Genomic DNA, 18,339 nt, shown 5'->3' on the forward strand with positions numbered 1-18,339 from the left:
CAATTCCATTATGTTGATAGCAAACCACTGTTGTCTATTAACTGTTAAAAACCTCTGTTGCTTTCCAACAGACTTTCCTAAAAACTGCTATTCATTATCTCCAACAGAGCTTTCCAGATGGATAGATAGTAAGTATCAGATGTTAGTCAACCCATGTTAAAAAGGTTAGTCAACAGAAATTACAAAGGTTAGTAAACAAATGTTAAGAGACAACTATAAACATAGATTATCGGTTATGTTTTGGTCAAAAATTACCTAAGCAATTTAGTGATCAAATTAGTAAAGTGAGGAAGTGTGCTAAGAGTATTCGTTGAAAATATATTGGTTAAGTTGTTAACAAAAAACAGTTTTCAGGATATCGAGCTATATCTATAATCAAACAATGAGCAAAAAGGTAAAGGGGTAACACGAGATGTACGAGGAAAGCCCTTGATCAATCTAGATCGCCGGCACAAAACCTCGGGATCTGACAATCGCAGCTGCCTTGTTCTTCTTATTGCTTCAAATATCAGGATACAGTGCAGGATATGATGCGGATCAACTAAGTGTTACAATGAGATTCGAGTACAAGTGTAAGTGTTTTGTGAGTGATTGCAGCTAGTAGAGAGCAAGAGTGTACGAAAAATTGTGTGTGTTCTATCTGATCCGATCAATCCTATTTATAGTAAAACAAAATTAACAAACTAGCCTATAAAACCGGGATACGCCAAATATTCCCTTTGTGAACGTTGTTGTCCACTTCTTCCGGCTTCAACGTCCCTATTTCAACTGATTAGCCCGAGTCTTTGGGAGAACAGGTCCACTCGAATGTTTTAAGCTTGCTTCATTAATCTGCACGTGAACTAATTAGTTATTACCAGGATACTGTATCAGGATGTTACCAATATCCTGATCCGGTATCCTGATCACAATAAAAGAAACATAATCAGAATATTATTCAGTATATATTAGCAGAAAACCACCCATAACAATTGTCCCCAAAATATATCTGTTGGTATACCAATTCCAACGGATATATTTTAAACCTTATCTCCTATATCGAGGCAATTAAGTTGATTAGACAGTTGAAGTGACACGCTGCAACTTCCAATGCGGTTTATACTCAATGGCTATCTACCAAGCTCCAATATCTTCTCTCTTTTTGCTTGATAACCCATCATCTTCACCAGAATTCTCAGTTAATTTCTCTCTTCATTTTCTTCTCTATTTTTCTTCTTCTCCTTCTTAGTGTAAATCCTCCATGGCCAGTAGAACGAGATCACACACAGTCGATTCGATTCCAACTTTCGAAGCCCAAAACCTTCTTAAAGAACTTGAAAAAGAGGTCTGTTCGTTTGATAACGCCGACATCGCTGCCCTACGAGCCTCCGGTGCTTTCCCCGTTGACGCGATCATTTGTCCCTTTGACCGAGAAGTCCGATCAGATGTTTCTTCCGATGAGTGGATGTGCTTTTTGGCTTACCCCTTTTCCATAGGGCTCCGATATCCTTTTCCGTCTTTCATATCTGGTTTCTTTGAACTTATAGGCCTCAGTTATGCCCAAACCATTCCTATGGTTTGGCGTGTGCTAGTGACCTTAGACAAATCAGATCTCGCCACATTCCCGATCTTTGCATCGAGGATCTCCCCGTCGCCTATCGTCTTCGCTCCCACGGCAACAACCGTTTTCTTATTTTTCAACCTCCAAAAATCCTCTTATCCTCAAGGCAACAAAAAATGAGGATAAGTGGCTGCGAAAGTTCTTTTTCGTAAAAAGGGATTCCATTGCTAAGGGTTTTGACCGCCCGGTGAAGTGGTTGACCTCTGGTAGGGTTTAGGGTTTTAGGAATATCTCCAAATGTATCCTGAAACCATATCCTGAACTGACATCTCCATTTCTTGTGCAGCAAACTTCAAAGAACTAGCCCCTCCAAGCGCTATATCAGAGCAGAGGATCAAGAACATTTACCAACTCCCGGAGTGTGAGAGAACTTTTTCTCTATCCTTTGCAAGTTCAAGCCAAAGATCTAGTTCCGATATTTCTGGTGAGTACATTAGCATATATAAAACAAATTTTAATTTATAAATGTTCAAAAGTTAAGTTTTTCTCCCTTTTACGCAGCACCAGTCAAAGTTCTAGAAGTCTTTGATCTCGATGAGTTGGATAGCTACTCTACTCCTTTCTCAGTGAAGAAAGAGCCAAACCCTAAAGCAATCACGTCATCCAAGCCCACCGGTTCGAAAGCTGTTACCACTCCCAAGCCTCCTCCAGCCACCAAGACACGTGCCTCCAGTGCCCAGAAGAGGAAGGAAATGGATTCTCCGGCTACCTCTAAGACCTTTCCTTATGAGAACCATGGATTCAATGAAGCCAGCGGGTTCATGACTTCATTCCTCAATCAGGTAAAAACTTTCATCCGGTATCATGCACACATATGTTGAACTATTATCCTGAACAACCTATATATATGTTGATACCTGTATTTTTTATTGCAGGGCCTTGAGCGTCTCATGCACTTATATGAAGAAGCTTGTGGGCTCAACAAAATGTTAGAGGTCAAGCTCAAGAAGGTCGAAGTCACCATTACTGATCAAGGAATGATCGCCTCCGCCAAATCCCAACATTACGAAGACAAATTCAAGGCGATGACCCAGAAGCATCAAGCTGCTATCAACAAGGCTAACCAGAATGCTCAAGCCAAGCTAGACGCCGCTCATCTTCAATACCAGCAGGATATGAATTCTTACCGGGATGGCCTCAAAGGATCCGTTGTAATTTCCCTTCTCCAAGCCAGGTTAAGGATGGCCTATGAGGCCAAAGCCTTGGGCTTTGAATGCCCCTACTGGAACGTCAACGCTTGGGAAGCAAAATTAAAGGATCTCGGAGGTAGTCCCATGGAACATCATGCGAAGCCTACTGGTGAAGAGCCTTCCAAGGCGGCAGAGGAGGCGGTTGATGCTGGTGGTGATGCCGAGAAGAATCCTGAGGGTGATGCTGATGCGGGTGCTGGAGGAAACGCTGCTGGTGAAGAAGGTGCTGCTCCTTGAAAGTAGCGAAGTGGGCGATGATGGATATTCATGCCTAGGCCGGAGCCCACTTTTTTAAATCTTGATGGTTGTGGTTTAACAAACAATTTACTTTTTCTGTCTTTCGAACAATTTAATTTCTTGCACTTAGACAATATGATGGCCAAAGGTGGAGGGATCCTGAGTTTTAGGACGAAGCCCTTGGTCATCAATTAGTATGCTTTATTTTGAACACTCTAACAATTGAAGGTGGAGGTATCTTGGGTTTCAAGACGAAGCCTTCAATTGTTAAGTGTTAGGGGAAGATTTTCCTGTGATCAGTGATCCTCAATTGCTATCGGGTTTAGGGATCCTTAATTCTGTCTGAATTGGTGATCCTCAGAGAGTACTGTAGGATCAGGATCCAGGATCATTATAGTGATCCTTATACTAACGATTGTCTACTTTGAATATGGGATTGTTTTGCAGGAATACGTGTTTGGACTTAGTCATGGCGATATTCCTGGAGCATATTCTCTTTTATTCTGCACGTGCTTGACCATGGTGAACGTTATGGAGATCGTGGGGAGAGGGCATGAATTGCGGATAGTTAGTTATTTAGATATTTTACTAAATTTAAAAGGGGATAGCGAGCTAAATTAGAACACTTGGCTATTTTTGGCTAACACACACACACACACTCATACTGCTCTCGTCAATTTACAACAGTTTGCTCGGCTATTACACACCATTGTCACACATTTCACTCTAGTGATCCTTGTAACTAGCTCGCTATCATCCGAAGTTGTAACACACATTTTATTTTATTTAAGTTGGTGATCGGTAGTTTCCATCACCCGAGGTTTTTTATGCCGGAGATCATCTCTTGATCAAGGGCTTTTTCCTCGTATAAATCTCTGTGTCACTTGTTCATTACATTTCAGAGTGATCCTTAATATTGTTCATTGATTCAAGCATCACACCTCACACATAAAGATTTGGTTGCATTATCTTCGCTTGATTTTTGACCAAAACAGTTTGGCGCCCACCGTGGGGCAATTGGTGCTTCATTTCTAAGGAATTCTTGTTTTTGTGATCATTTCGGTTCGTTACAACCAAGCAGATGGCTTCTTCAGCGAAGAACACTTCAAGTTCAATGCCGGCAATCAGTTCTTCACAGGGCGTTCCACCTTTGCCTCCACCACCTTCTGGATCCCAGAAGAATGCTGAAAAGAGACCGACTCCTATTTTCTCAAAACCACCAACTTCTTCTGTTTCCTCTAATCCTACTACTAGTGATCTTTTTACTTTGATTTTGCAGATGAGGGATCACATACAAGAGCAGGACAAAACCAACGAAAAGATACTCAAAGAGATTGGTGATATCAAGAAGCAGAAGAGATCAGTGGAGGATCACTCTCCATTGATGCCTAGATCACTGAATTTTGACACTCCGGTCATAACTTCCCAGCATTCTTCAGTTCCGAATGTCCAATACTTAGGTGGATTAGCAGGGATGCGTTAAGGATCATCGGTAATGACTCAAGCTTTAGGATCCTACTTTCAACCATCGGGGTCCTCTGTTCAGCATCAGGGATCCTTCTTCCAGCATCCAGGATCCTTCACCAGCTCAGGAGGATACATGGGGACGCAGCAGGTTCAAGGATCCTCGCAGGTTCAAGGATCCTCTCTGGTTCAAGGATCCTCGCAGGTTCAAGGATCCTCGCAGGTTCAAGGATCCTCTCAGATTCAAGGATCCTCCTTTCAGCCTCAAGGATCCTCTCAGGTTTTCGGATCCATGGATTATCCTCCAAGACCCCCATTCACAGTGCATCAAGGATCCAATGTTCCGCGGGATCAAGGATCCTTAAGAAGTTTGCAACCTGGAAGTTCTGATGTCCATCAAGGAGACTTCATTCCAATGCAAACCATTGCTTCTTCTGGTCCTTCAATCATACCAGAGCCTCAACAATATGGATTCACATCCGGGATTCCAAGCTTGAATCCACCGGGAGGTAACACTTTCAATAATTCTTATACCACTAACCATGGCCTTATGCAGGATACAGGTATCAATCAAGCTATGGCTAGAGAGTTACAAAAGCTTAAGGATATGATATCCAGTGTTCCAGGGGTGGTTAAGCCTATTCCTGAAATTGCAGATGGGAGCCATAGGATATCTCATTTTGCACCACCTATTTGTGATGCTGAGATACCCAAGAGGTTCCAGATACCAACCATGAAGTTATATGATGGCTCCAAAGATCCTGAAGAACACATAGCTCAATACAGAGAAAGGATGGAGATTAACCCCATCCCAGAGAGGTTGAAAGAAGCATGTCTATGCAAGGGTTTTGGATCCACACTCACAGGATCAGCTCTTAAATGGCTGCTAAGTCTTCCCCTACTCTATTACTTCATTTGCTAATCTAGTTAACTTGTTTAATAACCAATTTTCTTGTAGTAGAAAGTTTGAACGATTAACTAGTGATTTGTATAGGATAACTCAAGGTCAAAATGAACCACTTAGAGATTATATCACTAAGTTCAGAAAGGAATCCTTAGATATCCCTAACTTGGATATAGCTACGGCTGTAGAAGCCTTTAAAATGGGTTTACTTAGGGATTCATTATTCTATGATGATCTTGTTATGACCCCATGCAGGAATCTCCATGAAGTAAGAACCAGGGCCCTTAGGTTCATCCGGTTAGAGGATGACAAAAGGATCCAGGAAAGACTGGCAGGATCCTCAAAACAGGAAAAGCAAGGATCCTCTTTCAAGAACAACAAGTTCAAATCCTACAACAAGTCTGATAACCAGAATGTGCATGCAGTGGAACAGGAAGAGGATGATGAGGATTATCCTCCTATCTCTGAATACTGTTTTTCTGTTGATAATAATGAACTGATTCTTGCAATGCAGAGTTTAGGTGAGAAAGCTAGGTGTGACACCTGTGTCACTTCAACCATCAAACAAATACCAAACCAATGAAATATTGTATTTCATACTTGGGATTTGTATAAATATGTGTATCGTTTGCACGTATTAATTATTGTTCGATTTCGGGCTTTGAATCGCTTTCTGGAAGGTTATACGCAAATATAACCAGTTTAACGCAAAAAACACTCCGGAACATTGACATAGGCTTAACATACCTTAAATAACCCTAACATAACTTAGAAATAAGCTTTGGATGGGTTGGTATGCCGAAATCAAGTTTACTCACTTAGAGGGACTAAATTCGACAAACTGCGAAAGTATGTCGATTTGTACTGTAACGAACATTCCGGAACATGACCATAAGTTAAACACACCCTAAATATCCTTTACATAGCTTAGAAATAGGTTTTGAGGTGTTCGGTATGCTAAAATAAACTTTTTGGTCATTCAGGGTCTAAAAGGGTCAAAAAGTGCATAAGTTTGCATTTTCACGCATAACTTACGTTCTGAATACATCCGGACATCCAAAAATTTATGTAAGCATTAAAATATTTTATTTTAGTGTTTGGCATAAGAAAAATCCATTCGTCGCGCAATTTGGATCGTTTTTCGCGCTTTTGCGCATTCCGTCGTAATTAAGCGAACATCGCGATCGTACGACCAAACGAACCGACATCCGAAATATTTTTGAGCATGTTTCAAGTTCCCTACACTTTAACTTCATTTTAGGGCCTTGAAATGAGGTTAACAGGGCTTAAACGTGCCAAAAATGGGCCGAAATACATGTTTCTGAAGTTCAGGGACTAAAACTGCAATTTCTGAATAGTCATCCATGCGGGCCGCGTAGGTTTATATATGTATCTTACGCGGGCCGTGTGAGAGGCCCAGTAACAGAAAACCATTTTCTGAAACAACAGCTGGTATTCAATGAATTTGGACATGCTTTTGATCAATCTAGGGGCAAATTTTGATGGTTTTCTAGTACCCCTAGTATCACAAAACAATGGGCCCAAGTGGAGGGTCTAGATCGAAGCTCGTTTGCCGATAAACGATCCTAACAGTTCTAGAAATCTTATAAATACCCCCACCCTTTTTCCTTCATTCCTCACTTGAATTCTGAGATTTTCTCTAAGTTGGAGTGGTTATCACTTCATACCTGAGAAATACTTGGAATTTAATCTTGCGGGGACCTTCTGTAAGTATTCTTTCGCGTTTTTCATTCATTTTAGCGTTAAAGTCAAACTGTGTTTGACTTTCTGCTTTGACCAGTTTGTGGTCAACGCGATGTTCGTTTGAACTTCATAACGTGAGCGTAATCACGATGGTTATAGTCCCTAGTGACTATACCTACTGATTACCACGTTATCTAGGCTTAGTGACGAGTCGTAGTTTCGGCCAAAATGCGTTTTCTCGCGTATTTGGTAACCAAACTACTCTAGGGTATCAAAACCATTTGTTTTGATACCAAACCTGTTTTCTAACTTAACTAAACATGTTCTAGCATGTTTAGCTCGTCACTTTTAGATTTGTGCTTGTTTAGGGTCGTAAAGGTAAGCGATCTAATCAATCGCTTATACTTTCGAACCCGACCCATTTGGTCGATCATTAAGATCCGACCAGACACTTTAGGTGACCATAGTTGTATAGGGAATAACCTTCTAAGGTTATACCTTATGGTCACGTTGTTTAAGTAGTTGTATGATAGGTAGTTTATATGCCTTAGGTAAATTACCAAAATACCCTTTTTACGCATAAATTCATTTTAAGCATATGTAACCTAAATTTTGACATCTAAACTGATTAGATAATAATATTAGATATGTTAAGGCATATATTACTTGTCATAGGACTAGTTAGGCGTTCCGAACGCGTTTTACGCGAACGACGCGTTAAAGTAGCGTAAGCTACCTAAACTGGTCATATCGGGTCGTAAGCACTTAGGTTAGGTTTCATTTTAGTATGTGGACTTTGTTAAACCATATCATATGAGTTCTAATACTCATTTGGTTTACAAAACCTCATACTATCAAATCTCCCGATTAGGTCCGGTTATTTACATAGTTACCTATATTAGGTGCCGTTTGATTTCCGTGATCCCTCTAGCTTTGCTTGTTTGTTGTTCAAGACTTCTAAGCATCCTCAAGTGAGTACATAGTACCCCTCTTTTACTGTTTTTCAAACATTTTGGGGTGAAACACATGTGTCTACTTGTTACTTTCGTGTTTTCCATGTTTTCATATCATATACTTGCTATGTTCATTAGTACACTATTAGTACATGATTTCATTATGTTTTTGCTATGTATGTCCATTGTCCGCATACTTGGTACATTGTTTTACATTACCTTTTCATGCTATGTATGTTCATCATACTTAGTACATTTTACATCACATGCTATGTATGTCCAGTTGTCGCATACTTAGTACATTATTTGTGCATTTTTACCTATGGTTTAGTTGATACATATTTCACTTGCCATACATGATAGTTTGTTTACACATTACTTGATTGACATTTGACATAGACATTTGGATATTGATATACACCTTTCATGGGCTACATTTTGACATAAACATTTTGACATGGTTTTCATAAAGACATTTGACAAATGGTTTAGACATAGACATTTTACATTGGTGGTTTGTTTGGGTAAGTGATTTAAGTAACGAGACGTGTGTAATGTGATACAAGCATGGTGGATACGCTGCTGGTACTTCCTATATATAAGTGCTTGTGTTATATTACATGTCGTAGCATTATTTAAATCATTCAATTTGGACTTATACATTTTATACAAATAACATATTTTCACAAGACATTGTTTTACAAAACAGTTTGTTTTATACAAATTCATTTTACTTGGTTATTCATTTAACCTTACATCATTTTTTTACTATACATATTTATCATCACTTTTCAAACGATTTGTAAAACAAAACATTTTACAAGGATCATGACTGACTTTTGTTAAACAACTTTTTCTCAACTTATATGTCATGAATCCTAATTCAATAAAACCTATGTACTCGCCGGCATTTTTATGCTGACGTATTTTCACATGTGTTTCAGGTACAGTAGTTGGTGTTATATGATGATGATATTGGTGTATGCTCACATAGGAATGGACGAGGCCTTAGTGACATTAAAAGACGCAAGACTAGTTAATTATGTTATGCTTATTTGTTGTTAAGACATTGTAATTTCTTTTAACCAATAAAACAACATTTCAATTTCCATGTGTTATGAAACAATGATTCTGTTACAACACTACCCGACGTTTCCGCCACGTTTTGTTGTTTTACGTGGTCGGGGTGTGACAGAAAAGTTGGTATCAGAGCCAATGGTTATAGAGAATTAGGTTATTAGTAATGCTTTGACCTAGACTATAACCTTCCTAGGACCCTAACACAAGATTCTTGTGTTTAGATTTTAAAACAATACCGTCACTTATCCTTAGGTGACAACCACAACAAGAACATAAATTTGATCTGCTTTGAAAACTAATCATCTGTTCTAGGATGATTTATTATAAGGTTTCGAACCTTCAAAGTTTTCAAAATCTCGTCAGAGTTTGGGTCTAAATAATGTGAACACGTGCAAACTGGAAGGGTGGGTGCCTGTACTCTGAGTTTTCTGTCTAAGGCTAGAGTGTTCGTACAAATCCGCAGTATCGGACCAGTCACTCTTACCTGGGAACTCTTGGGGTGAGTGTCCACTTATAGGCGAGCATGTCTTCGCGATACATCATGAGGACCTATTTACTTTGATTCAGCCTTTGTGTGTCGTTTGTTTGCTTCGTGGTTCAAACAAATGACCATCGCCCATGCTTTTGGTCGGTAATTTCCTATTCTTACCCAATGCCGTTTCACTTGTTTCTGTCTCTTGTTTCCCTTTTACAATGCCTCCATGACGCGACAATCAGATACCTAATGAAGAACTGGCAGCTATCATTACGCAGCAAATGACTGCTGCAATCCCGAACATCGTTGCTCAATGCAACCAAGCTCTCAACAACAATAATGCCCCCTGCAACTTCAAGACGTTCAACTCAGCTAAGCCATCAAAGTTTTATGGGTCTCAAGGAGCGACTGCACTTCTGCAATGGTTCGAGAGTCTAGAGAGCACCTTCAGACATGTTCAATGCCCAAACGAGCGAAAGGTAGATTTCGCATCTAGTGTCTTTGAAAAGCGGGCTTTGACATGGTGGAATGGTGTAATGAGAGATAGGGGTGCCGATGTGGCACTAGCTCAAACATGGGAAGAGCTTTGAGCTCTGATGATGAAGGAATCCTGTCCTCGTCATGAGATTAGGGCCTTGGAAAGGGAATTCGATGATCTTAAGCAAGACAGCGGTGAACATCGAGCCTACACTGATCGATATGAGGAGCTGAGCCTGTTGTGTCCTTCCATGGTTACGCCTTTGGATAAGGCGATCGAGAAATACATTGATGGCCTCCCTGACTCGGTTCAGGATATTGTTATCAGTAGCAATCCTACCACAGTTAGACAGGCCATTGAATTATCTGCTACCCTAACCGAATCTCAGATCAGAAAAGGCAAACTTTCTCGGAAAGACGACAAGAAACAAGCAGCTAATGTTCAGGAGGAAACTAAGGAAAGCAAAACCGAACCTTCTAAGAAGTGTAAGGCTTTGCAAAATTTTGCAATTGCTGCACAACCCAACCAAAACACCCTCAACCAACCAGCTCAACCTCTTGCAAGGAAACCTTATGCCGGTACTGCACCGATATGCAACAAATGTAATGCACACCACTTAGCTCACCTACAGTGTCGTTTGTGTGCATCATGTGGGCGACTCGGTCACCTGGCAAATGCTTGTCGATTTACCCCAAAGCAAGGTGGTCCAAACCAACCTCAAGTAAATCCTGCTCAAGCTCGTTTTCTCCCAGGTTCTTGCTTCAACTGTGGCAAAATGGGCCATTTCCGAAGAAATTGCCCAAAGCTTGCCAATGCGAATCCAGTGCAGGGATGAGCATCGGACCGACTAGAAGACAATGTTGTTTAGAAATAATCAAGCCTTATGTATTATTTTCTTTTGTTGTCTAGGTCCATGAAACAGTTGTTGTTGTTTATAAAGAGTTAAGTGTCATTTTTGTCCCTGTGGTTTGGTCACTTTGGCCATTTCAGTCCATTTTTCAAAAATGCGCCATTTTCGTCCCCCATGTTCTGGAAAGGTGCCATTTTAGTCCAAAAATCATAACCCAGTTAAGTCAGTTAGTAAATAAGGACTGATTGTGAAAATTTGTAACATAAAGGACTGATTGTGTAAATTTGTAACACCACCACCACTAGCCCTGCCACCACCACCACTCCGCTGCCACCACCGCCACCACAGCCACCACCGCCACCACAGCCACTGCCACCACCACCACCACCGCCACCACAGCCACCACCGCCACCACAGCCACTGCCACCACCACCACCATCATCACCGTTTCTAAAATACCCTACACCGCGAGATCCCGATGATATAGACTCGATGATGAACAGAAGTGGTGGTGAAGGTGATCGGAGGTGAGGAGGTTGCGGTGCTAATGGTTGGTAGTAGAAATTTGAACGGAGGTTGAAGGTGAACAGAGATCGGAATGTGTCGGAGAATAGAGATGATCGGCAACGGTGACGATGAATGAATGGTGGTGACCGGAGTTCGACGATGATGCTCGACGGAGATGAATAACAGGAACTGAGATATGGAGATGGAAAATAATTAATCTTGATTACAAACACACTATTATGCGAATCATTATCTATGTCTTACGATTCATATATGAGATATGGAGATGGAAAAGTTTTAAGAGCTGAGTTCAAGAAATCTTCTTGCCATAGGATGGTTAGCTTCTGATAAATGGTTGGAGTTCAAAACTTCAACAATCTCACCCCCAACAAGAAGACAAACCACATCTGCAATCCTTTGAATCTGTTTAATGCTGTGAGAGACCATAACAATGGATTTCAAGAAATAGAATCATATAATAAGTGCTGGTTAAAGGGAACGTCAAACAAAAATTGATGCGAAATGAACCGGGTTACCTCTGGGTCATTGGCTAATGTTCTAGCAAGTGCAACCCTTTGAGCTTGACCAACCGACAGTTCGCTGCCCGGTTTATTGAAGAAAGACGCATCAAGGTGGTTGCGGTGGTGGCGGTGGTGGCAGTGGTGGCTGTGGTGGCGGTGGTGGTGGTGGTGGCAGTGGCTGTGGTGGCGGTGGTGGCTGTGGTGGCGGTGGTGGCGGTGGTGGCAGCGGAGTGGTGGTGGTGGCAGGGCTAGTGGTGGTGGTGTTACAAATTTACATAATCAGTCCTTTTATGTTACAAATTTACACAATCAGTCCTTATTTACTAACTGACTTAACTGGGTTATGATTTTTGGACTGAAATGGCACCTTTCCAGAACGTGGGGGACGAAAATGGCGCATTTTTGAAAAATGGACTGAAATGGCCAAAGTGAACAAACCACAGGGACGAAAATGACACTTAACTCGTTTATAAATAAATCTTTTTATTTTACATTGCAATGTACAAATGTGATGGCATGTATAAACAACATATCCCCTTCAATACCGACAATCAAGGAGCCGTAATCCTTGAAGAACAGACTACCTACCCCCAAAATCCTTCCATTCTATAATCTCTTGTGTTTTCCACAAAAATCCTAAGTACCCGTTTCTTCCAAAGAAACGAAGTACAAGGCGCAAGCTATAATTCTGTACGAATACCCAAAGTACCACTATAAATTCTTAATAGGGTACCCAAGGGTATTTCCGTATATCCTAAAATTATTATACCTTAATTCGAATATTGCGTTTTTTTTTGAAAACGAAATCAAATTTTTGGTAGATCATTCTATCTTCATAGATAGATTCTTGAAAATGATTAAAGTGCCAAATGAAATCCACGGATTGGATTCCTGGTGTGCTTTAAGTATCTGCGTCCAAAGATAACAAACTAAAAGTCAAATTAAACAATTATGTGATTATGTGCTTATGTTCTCCCTTTTATGTTTTTGTGATCCAAATTTTTGTTATCCAAATCCTCGTAGAATCTTTCATATCTTCGTATAAGGGATTCATAGTAGGATATCAAAAGGTACTACCTTAAATCCTTAATGGGCTTCAACATTATAGTTAAAACCCTTGGATTGTAAAGTACTATTCCAAAGTTTAAAGACATCATGTGTTGATGTAGTTAAAGATTTCTCTTGGGTAGTTTAGTTAAAGAGATCATTCGTTGATCTAGTTAAAGAGATTAGTTCGGAAATCTAGTTAAAGATATCATGCATTGATATAGTTAAAGAGGCCCTCTGGTGGTCTAGTTAAAGAGATCATTCGTTGATCTAGTTAAAGAGATTGGTTCGGCAATCTAGTTAAAGATATCATGCGTTGATATAGTTAAAGAGGCCCTCTGGTGGTCTAGTTAAAGAGATCATTCGTTGATCTAGTTAAAGAGATTGGTTCGGCAATCTAGTTAAAGATATCATGCGTTGCTATAGTTAAAGAGGCCCTCTGGCGGTCTAGTTAAAGAGATCATTCGTTGATCTAATTAAAGAGATTGGTTCGGCAATCTAGTTAAAGATATCATGTGTTGATATAGTTAAAGAGGCCCCTGGTGGTCTAGTTCAAGAGGTTGTTGGTTGATCTAGTTAAAAAGATCCTTTGGTGACCTAGTTAAAGGGACTCTATTGAAGTCTAGTTAAATCACCACAGGATTAGTCGTTTGGTCTTTTCAACTTCATGTTTCAATCCCTCACAAGTTTCCTCTAAATAAATTTCGGGACGAAATTTCCTGAAGTAGGGGAGACTGTGACACCTGTGTCACTTCAACCATCAAACAAATACCAAACCGATGAAATATTGTATTTCATACTTGGGATTTGTATAAATATGTGTATCGTTTGCACATATTAATTCTTGTTCGATTTCAGGCTTTGAATCGCTTTCTGGAAGGTTATACGCAAATATAACAAGTTTAACGCAACAAACACTCCGGAATAGTGACATGGGCTTAACATACCTTAAATAACCCTTACATAATGATGTGGGGTAAAATACACATATTTGTCCCATGTAAATTGTATAATTATTGTGTAGGTTTTATTTGTTTTTATTTAGTTTTTAGTGTATATTATATTATTTTGTGTTTTGCCAGGTCCTGGTGCAAATGAAGCAAAAACGAGTAATATGGAAATAACCAGGCAGTTGGGCAGGATGTGGCGCCAGTGACCGAATTAAAATTGTCGCTATTTTCCGTGATTGGGCCGAGCCTACTTATCTCAACATTATAAAATTCAAGAGGCTGCTATATATTTTGCTGTTATTATTATTGTTAGAAATCAACAAGGGAGAAAAAAGAAAAAGGCCCAATATTATTGGACATCTTGGATAGAATTAAAAGCCTTGATGACGGGGGTAGCTCAAACCTTAATAAACTGATTAGAGACACAACAGCTTAAAAGGTTAAAAGGTTAAAAGGTTCGGAAATGTTCCAACGGTCATGAACAGTAAAAAGGACAAGCACAGTGTCCTGTCACATCAACACTTAACGTGTGAAACCTCCTGCCCAGCTGCAACCAGACCATGTGGGAGAGCACACCCTTTTGTCCGCAGGTCCAAACCCTTCAACCCCCAAAATGGGCAAACCCCTCACTGCAAGCACAGATTCACTTGTCACGGGTTTCTCCTTTGAAAAAACACCTTCCCCTATAAAATGCAGGCCATTTCACCATACAAAACACCCCAGGATCAGCAGATATCACCCTAACTCTCTGATTCTCCTTCTCCCTCTTGAGAACTAGCTTCATGCTTGCTTCTCTTCTTCACACTAAATAATTCATCTTCTCCAACGATCGCTTTCTGGGTTGATTTCTAATCAGCTCAAGATCTAAGGAGGATAAAAACAATACTAGTGAACCTCTCTCCACGTCTTGCAAACGTGGGGGGACCCCACGACCTGCGTTAGGCTAATCTAACCCCTGAACCCTTTTACCCAGAGATATCGCTACATGCCTTGGTCTTGTATTTGTTGCATCAACAAGTTGGCGCCCACCGTGGGGCTACGCCGCTAACTTTATCTTAAAGACTAGTTGTGTAGCTCCATTTTCTCTTTACATCATGTCTGAAAGCGAGTCTCTCGGTCAGGTAAATCAGGTGCCTAACAACACCGATTTAACACCAAATTCGGGTCGGATCTCACCGGTCTTATCTACACCTCTTTCTACTCCCGAAAGTACTCCAACGGGATATGTTCCCAGAGTTCACTTCTTTTCAAACACAAACCCATCTCGGTCAGGGGTTGCACCTACTCAAATTGATGTAATGCATACACCGGAACACATAGATCTAACACCCGAGTGAGTAGCTAGAAATTTTTTACAACTGAGATTTCTTCTCAACTAGCATGTGAGCTTAGAAAGGAAAAAAAGGGTGAGAATAAGACTAAATTATGAGGAATCTGAACCCTCATTATCACATGGCCCTTCATCTCTTCCTTTTAGCAGCTCACGTTCAGCCATATCTTACCTTGAAGCTGGTTCTAGTGTGACAGACCAACCACTCAAGCCTTTAAGCTTTTGGGAGGCCAAGTCCAACCGCTTTTTCCTTATTTATCTACCAACCCGTTACAACCGGTGCACCTATGGGGCATAAAACCACTCTTGATCAATTATGGTAAGTCACCAACTTCAAGTGTTCTCCCTCCCATTGCTACTTCGTGAAAACAAGCCATGGCCACCCTGCCTTCGGCTCGTGGTATGGTCATGAACACATCCATGGGAATGCCTTATACAGTAAGCCTTTAAGGCTTTAACCTTTTGACACAGATGATGACATCTTTCATGAGTACCATCAGAAAGCCTTTAAGGCTTTAACCTTATACCCTAGCTGATGACACGGATGATGGAAAAAATTTCCTTTGCAGCACGTGAAAAGTGGATGATGACACAAAAAGCCTTCAAGGCTTTGACCTTAATTTCATCAACCAAGTGCCAACCACTCACCAGGGTACCTCAAGCGGTTACCCAGCTTCAAGGGTAGTAGAAGACCTCTCAAAACCCTACAAGCCTAACAAACTTGTCTTGCTTCTTCCAACAAATCATTGATTACAAGTTTCAAACCCAGATAAAGATGCCATCACGGTACTAAAGACTACCTCCAAATCTTCGCCGAGATTGCAAGAATTGAAAAATGACCCAACTCCGAATGTTGTCTCATGTTCATGCAAACCCTTGAAGGGTTTTCACGCATATGGTTCAATGACCTTCCTGGACGAAGCGTTCAGACCTTTGATGATCTTAGCAAAAGTTCCCTATAATAACAGAGGCATGTCAATGACGCCACGATAATCTTCCAGACCAAACATCGTGATGATGAACGTCTCAGAGACTTCATCGAAAGTTACAAGAAGAAAGATTTAACTTACGCCAATGAAATGATTAGGGTTGCAAGGTTCATGAATGCTAAATTCCAAATATTTCATAAGATACTTCAATAAATATCTGCCAAAACCCTTGAAGAAACACTTGAAAGGGCTGAAGCCCACATTCGAGGAGAATAAGCTGTAGACATCAAAGAACAAAATAAAAGACTCTTAACTGGAGCTTCTAGTATGGCTCTTATGACAAACGATTCAAAGGTTCGGATTCCAGAAGGCCTGAAGGCCGGAACCCTCCAAGCCAAGAAAAAACCATAAACTTTACAGCCTTAACCAAGGCTACATAAGAGATCTTGGCAACCGAAGGGGTAAAACATAGCTTCTGCCCTCCTCAACCTTTGCCAAAAAACAAAAGATTGGAATAATCAAGCCAGTATTGTGAGTTTCACGAATAGAAAGGTCACCACACCAATAATTGCTTCCAACCCAAAAAGAGGATCGAAAAATCCGTCAACTCCGAACTTGCTCACTTGGTTAAAGGGGTCAAGGACCAAATGGTTGAAGAATAAAAGTAGGAAGTGAACATGGTCGACCTTGAAAACAAAGCTTTAACCCTCTCAGCTGATGAAAAGCTTGAAACGCTTTAACCCTCTCAGCGACAATGAGCGTTCAAAGCTTCAACAGTCTGAATCCTCCAAAATCATGCTTGTGAAATGCTTTAACCCTCTCAGCTGATGAAAAGCTTGAAACGCTTTAACCCTCTCAGCGACGGTGAGCGTTCAAAGCTTCAACAGCCTGAATCCTCCATCGAAGGTATCGCAGACATACCTACCAAGCCTTTAGGCCAAATAACCCCTAATGTTTGTTCAGCGAAAGAACAAAGGGACGAACCGAACAACTCACTTTTGTGGTGATCAATATCCCTTCCAACTATGATATCATCATAGGAAGGCCAGGGCAAGGTGTGTTCGGAATGGCAGTTGTAGTTGGTCAAGGCACTGTGAAGTTTCCCACTGAAAAAGGGATATCAACCCTTCAACCTACCCAAGAAGCTTTTGTGGTTGAAGGGGAAAGCTCAAGAAAGGACGAAGACGATGAACAAGGGTTGAACATAAACCCAAAATATCCTCAACAGGGGATAAGGGTAAACACTAACCTTTACAATGAAATCCTCTCATACCTTGAAAAGCTGCTCTTGCACTATGTATTTGCTTGATGCCCCGAAGATATGACCGGCATCCCTCATAGCATTGTTGAACCATGAGTTATGGATCCCACCTGATGTTAAGCCCATTATACAAAAGAAACGGAGTCAAGCACCTAAAAGAAGCCTTGCAGAATGCCAAAAGATGGAAAAGCTTGTTCTAGCCGGAACCCTTCGAGAGGTCAAGTATCAATCATGGGAGGCCAATCCGGTAATGGTTTAAAAACCCGACAAGTCTTGGAGAATGTATATCGATTTTAAAGACTTGAACAAAGCACGCCCAAAGGATTGCTACCTGCTGCCCTGGATAGACCTCAAGGTTAACTTACTCACGGGCTTCTCGTGTTTTCTTGACACCGAAAAGGGTTACCATCAGATCCTAATGAAAGAAGAAGACGAATAAAAACCGCATTACACACTGATAAAGGCATATTTTGCTACCAAAAATGCCTTTTGTTTTAAGAAACGCAGGTGCCACTTATCAACGCCTGGTTGACAAAGCGTTTACCGAACAAACTGGCAAGAACATAGAAGCTTATGTTGAAGATTTGATGATCAAGAGCAAAACGGAATACCAAATGCTCAATGACATACAAGAAACCTTCCAAACCTCGAGAAAGATAAACATGAAAGCTTAATCCAGTCAAGTGCTCGTTTTTAGGGCACATCATGGGGAAACAAAGCATAAAAGCCAACCCTCAAAGGATGTGCTAACAAGAAAGACTTTCAATGGAAAGCTTACAGCTTTGAAGCGTTTTACCTCAAAAGGAAGCCTTCAACCAAATGAAGCAACACTTGGCTTCACTCCCAGCCATTTCGGCTC

This window comes from Helianthus annuus, chromosome 8 (genome assembly GCF_002127325.2).
Source record: "Helianthus annuus cultivar XRQ/B chromosome 8, HanXRQr2.0-SUNRISE, whole genome shotgun sequence".
Classification (NCBI taxonomy): Eukaryota; Viridiplantae; Streptophyta; class Magnoliopsida; order Asterales; family Asteraceae; genus Helianthus; species Helianthus annuus.